This window comes from Micropterus dolomieu, linkage group LG11 (assembly GCF_021292245.1).
Source record: "Micropterus dolomieu isolate WLL.071019.BEF.003 ecotype Adirondacks linkage group LG11, ASM2129224v1, whole genome shotgun sequence".
NCBI classification, from domain to species: domain Eukaryota; kingdom Metazoa; phylum Chordata; class Actinopteri; order Centrarchiformes; family Centrarchidae; genus Micropterus; species Micropterus dolomieu.
In genome coordinates this window covers 3,650,813-3,656,432 of record NC_060160.1, presented here as the reverse complement: position 1 = coordinate 3,656,432, position 5,620 = coordinate 3,650,813, and positions in this window count along the sequence as shown.

Below are 5,620 nucleotides of genomic sequence, written 5' to 3'. Positions count from 1 at the left end.
ACTTTAAGTTTTCAACCTCTGCAAGAAAAGGCAACGCAATTCTGACCTGCTCATCTCTTTATCGAGACATTATGAGGTGTCCCAGATGTTGTCTTCCACTATAACCTATACGGGATAAAACCAGCATGTGAAACTAACTAACTACTTTTTATTAGAAAGGTAGGTCAGAGTAGAACTGGTGCCCCTTCACGTTCAATGGAGTCAGTTGTGGTGGTTCAGGATCTGATAAGGACGCCTCCTGGACGCCTCTTTCTGGAGGCATTCTAGTCCAACTGGGAGGATACCATGAAGTAGACCCTGAGCACAGTGTTGGCGTTATACACCGTTCGGCCATAACATTATGACCACCTGCTGGTCGTAACATCTCCCTTTGGCTGCCAAAACGTCCCTGACTATGCATTGTGTGTTCTGACTCCTTTCTATCAGAACCAGCATCAGCCTTTTCTACTATTTGACCTACAACGGCTCGTCTGTTGGATCGGACCACACAGGCCACCTATCACTCCCCACATGCATCAAAGAGCTTTGGCCGTCCATGACCGTCCATGTTTCTGACATTACATTTCAGCCACATCAACCGGACCAGGTACCATGGCGGATGTAGTGATTGCTTAGTGGAGAGTAAAGTGAGCAGGGATAGAAGCCATGCTGGCCCAGCTTGGGCTTAATTCTGCTCCTAAAGGTAAAAATGAGACTCATGTTGGCCAAGCTACCGAAATCAGAGACTGTGTGCCCACATCTTTACAGAGACCTGCCCCATCAACCACTTGATCAAGCACTCGGTAGGTGGTCCATGTTCCGAGCTGTTAGTGCAAGACTCCAGCAAAATGAGAAGAGGTGGACATCAGTGATGCTTGGTGCTAAAACACAGTCAAGACTTTTTAATGTGAAGATGAAACCATTTTTCATCTTGTTGTTTACATTCTACTTAGATGCAAAATCAAAAAATGCACTGCAGAAAGTTCGGGGTGTAAACATTTATGTACTTGTACCTTGTGTCATTCCTCACAAAAATTATGAAATTAATTAGAGTGTAACCTTCAAAAACAGACAAACAAAGACCTAAGTCAGCGTTGGATCCGCTAGGCACCAACAAACACAAAGAACTGCAGATATTTAGGCTACAAAAGTAAAAGAAAATCTCCTCTCTTTCCTTGACCTTGATGGAAAACGTCATGAGGTCAAGGAAAGAAGACCGCAGGTCTAAGAGAATCCGACTGCCCACCCATAGGCCTATTTATCAACATGAATCCCAATTGTACGTAAATACAGTGTTTCCCACAGAATGACAACATAACTGTGCAGAGGGGGGGGCGACGGGACGAGACAAGATGCTGAGAGAATATATGCGCTGTGCAGCACTGTCATCAAATACGATTTTACCCATTTTAAATAGTAACAAAATCAATCAAAAATCAGCGTTGATAATGTGGCAGGCCGCCACAAATAAATCAGTGCGCGGGAAACGCGTAGATGTTATCCAGCGTGATCTTTGCCTTTATTAAGGCGAGGGTGTCAACATCTGTGACTGAAGTAAAATTAATTTGCTGAAGCCTGCAGTTCATAACATTATCCTCACTTTGATCACGTTACAAGACCAGTAACAGCTCGCATGGGTCTCAGTTACTGCTGACAGTTTAAGATAGGCCTATATGCATATTAGCAAGTTATGGCATAAGATTGAAAAGGCTTAATAGCCAATGGTAAATTACATGGTGATCAACCTCCTTTATCAGTTATTATGGTTGGTGATTTATTTATTTTTAATTGTAGAAAACACTTAATGGCTTATTTCAACAACAATGGTGTTGAAACAGTATTAGATTACAAAAAAGCCAAAAGAAAACAAACCAAAAGAAAGAAGGTAATTGTGAGTCCTCATAATCAATCAATTCAAGTATCATAATGTGCGTCTGTATTGCAAGGATCTTGCTAAATGTGGTTGATGGATTTTATCGTTTGAGTTTGAGAACGTGCGCCGCTTTAAATGTTGCCGCCGCAAGGAACTGTGGGATGGCATTTTATCCTTTCCTTTCGTAAAGGATGGTCCGGTGTGCCCTATGCTAAAGGAGATATGAAAGGAAGCATTGAGGCACCTTTCCTCAGCTTTTAGAGAATTTGAACAGCTCTTATCATGGCTGACACTGAAATACTTCCGGTTCACTTCACTCAGTTAGGAAGCTTCCTAAGCAAAAAAGACTTTTCGAACGCAGCCTTAATCTTAAAAGTTTCAGCCACGTGCCGACGACTGATAGCAGCAGGACTCGCCATGTTAGCCCCTGCAGCTCTGGTTGTTGTCGAGGGCCGGGTGGAGCTCAGGGTCAGCTCGGTAATGTGACCGCTCAGAGAGGAGCGTACCTGTGAGCAGGTATACAGGCAGACCAGACAGCAGCTTTCAGGAATTCAGCTTGGCCAGCTCCCAGCATGTAGCTGGTAAAATGAGGAGGGTGAAGAAAATGTCTCAGGGAGGAATGTAACTGGAGCGAAGGAGAACATTTTCTGAAGGCTTTCATGGATAGATACAGGTACAGATAGAAAATCAGAGAGATGGACACATAGATATGAAATGCCTAAATCCAAATATTGGTGTGCAGTTCAGTTTTATTTTGTTTCAGACGAAAAATCAACTTTGGATTTTGATTGTCGGAGATTTGACTGATAAAAAGTACTTGTCCTTTCTCTTCATGTGTGCCTGTTTTGTATTTCAACTTCTCAGCAACACTAATCACTCTCTTTTCTGTGTGATGGACGCTTCAGTCAAAACAGTCTTGTTGCCAGGCAGATTTCTAGGCGCTGATCAGAATCAGGAACATCTTTGTCTCAACGCTCCACAGCTTTCTTAAGCTCCGCGGTGCTATTGCATAATGATATGAGATGGAATATTGCTTATGATTATTATTTCAGAACAGCGTAACCAGGTCCAGGTTTCTTTTCCCAGACAAAAAGAACATGTAATCTTTATTACAAACAGAAAATGTATTAATTTGGAAGTCTGGTTTAACAGACTTGTTAGAACTGTGGACAAATCTCAGTCACACCTTCATGTTCTCCTCAGGATGAACTGTAATAAATTTTCATCATCATCACGTAAACATTTTAATGTGTCCAATACTTTGGTTTGTGACCAAAGGGACCGAGGGACTAAGCTATCGGAATTAATTTGACTCCAAAGTCAGGACCCTGTTACAAGCGAGGAGTCGCCTATTTGGTCAACTTTGTTTTGCAGTTGAGGTTTTGCTGAGACTGATATAAAACACTTGTATGAGCAAACAAAAATAAAAAAAACAAAACAAAAATGTGCTCAAGACAACAACTTCTGTGTTTCAAGTCTCCTTGATTTGACTTTTCTTTCAACACAACTCAAAAACGGATCACATTTCATCAGCCAAATCACAAATCTTGGATGCTCAGAGTGTCCTTGAATGCATCAACAGCACAGAGTTCTTATAACGGTCAGCTGCAGTACCACAACACAGCAATGCAGCTTTGTCAACAGAAAAACAGACTACATGTTGACTGATGGATCAAAAGTCTCTGCCGGTTTCTAGAAAAGACTTAAAACCACTGTCTGCCTGGAAATCAGACTGATAGATGATTTAGATGATGGTCACAGCAGTTTCTCAGAGTGAGTAGTCTGAACACCTGCAAAATCTTCCACCTGGATTAGTGTAAATGCTCCAAATAACTTCCTCTTGATTTAAAAATACAAGTTTCTCTTCATCACCTGAAAAGCTAGTTTCAGGCAGAGCTCAGAGAGTAAAGGTCTGCAGACACCTGATCCATGTGTGTCACAGAGTCCTCACAGAACAAACGGGTCTTTGTATGAACCGCCAGAGGACCGGACACCATGTTATCTCCGTCCTGCAGAAACCTTGTATCGACAGTCTGCCTGTTAACACTGTACGCTCACATGTTGTAAAACATCAGATCAGAGCGAGAGATTCAAGTGTTTACATGGTTCAATTAATATATCTGATGGTCTGCTGAGGTCGCAGCAGGAACAGGACGGGAGTCAATCAGATCGCTTGCATTTAAAAACAAAAAAAAAAGATATGGGGCTACGAGTCTGACCGCTGACCCAGGATCATATCATATCACGAGAGATCAAGTACATTTACTCAAGGACAGCTGAATGCTTGTCGTTTAATCCATTAGTCGATCGACAGAAAATTAATAGGCAACTATTTTGATGGTAAAACGTTTGACCACCTGAATAAATAATTTAGATTCTGTAATGATGACCTTCTCAATGCTTGGGGACAGTGTGTGTGTCTGCTGTCTGTGTCTGGACTGATTTCAATACTGATGCTGATATATTTTTAACCAAGAGGCCACGTTTGTCCTGAAATTAAACATATCGTCTTTAGTTAACGAATGTGTCTTTTAGTTTTCACACAGTCCCGCAGGATCAGTTTCATGGTAGATGAATCAGAGCACATAACTGACTTTTACTTTGACGAGGCAGCAGGATAAGTGCTTCCTCTTCCTGCGCCGACAGTCAGCTTCAGCTAATAATAGTTAGGTGACTCCAGCACGGAGTATTGATGGGCCTGATCTATTTTGATTATTGGCTCAAATATGTAGCTTTCAACAAAGCGGCGTCCTGCTGACAGCAGAGTAACAAAACAGGTTTTGAACTTATTTTCCCCATCACCGGTCTGTTCTTTATCTTTCTTTCTGTCCTCTGCTTTATCTCGTTTAGCGTTGATCTCACCTGAACGTCCCCCAGGAGCTTTAGACTGAGACAACACCTGAGAGAACAAGATGAGAGGAGACGAGAGGAGACAATAGGAAAGGAGAGGAACCAACAGGAGAGGACATGAGACAAAGAGAGTGGAGAGGAGACAAGATGAGAGGAAACAACAGGAGAGGACAGGAGATAACAAGAGAGGAGACAAGATGACAGGAAACAACAGGAGAGGACAGGAGATACAAGAGAGGAGAGGAGACAAGATGAGAGGAAACAACAGGAGAGGACAGGAGATAACAAGAGAGGAGACAAGATGAGAGGAAACAACAGGAGAGGACAGGAGATACAAGAGAGGAGACAAGATGAGAGGAAACAACAGGAAAGGAGAGGAAACAACAGGAGAAGACATGAGAAAGTGAGTGGAGAGGAGACAAGATGAGAGGAAACAACAGGAGTGGACAGGAGATAACAAGAGAGGAGAGGAGAGGAGACACGATGAGAGGAAACAACAGGAAAAGAGAGGAAACAAAAGGAGAGGACATGAGACAGAGAGTGGAGAGGAGACAAGATGAGAGGTAACAACAGGAGAGGACAGGAGATAACAAGAGAGGAGACAAGATGAGAGGAAACAACAGGAGAGGACAGGAGATAACAAGAGAGGAGACAAGATGAGAGGAAACAACAGGAGAGGACAGGAGATACAAGAGAGGAGACAAGATGAGAGGAAACAACAGGAGTGGACAGGAGATAACAAGAGAGGAGAGGAGAGGAGAGGAGACATGATGAGAGGAAACAACAGGAAAAGAGAGGAAACAAAAGGAGAGGACATGAGACAGAGAGTGGAGAGGAGACAAGATGAGAGGAAACAAAAGGAAAAGAGAGGAAACAACAGGAGAGGACAGGAGATACAAGAGAGGAGAGGAGACAAGA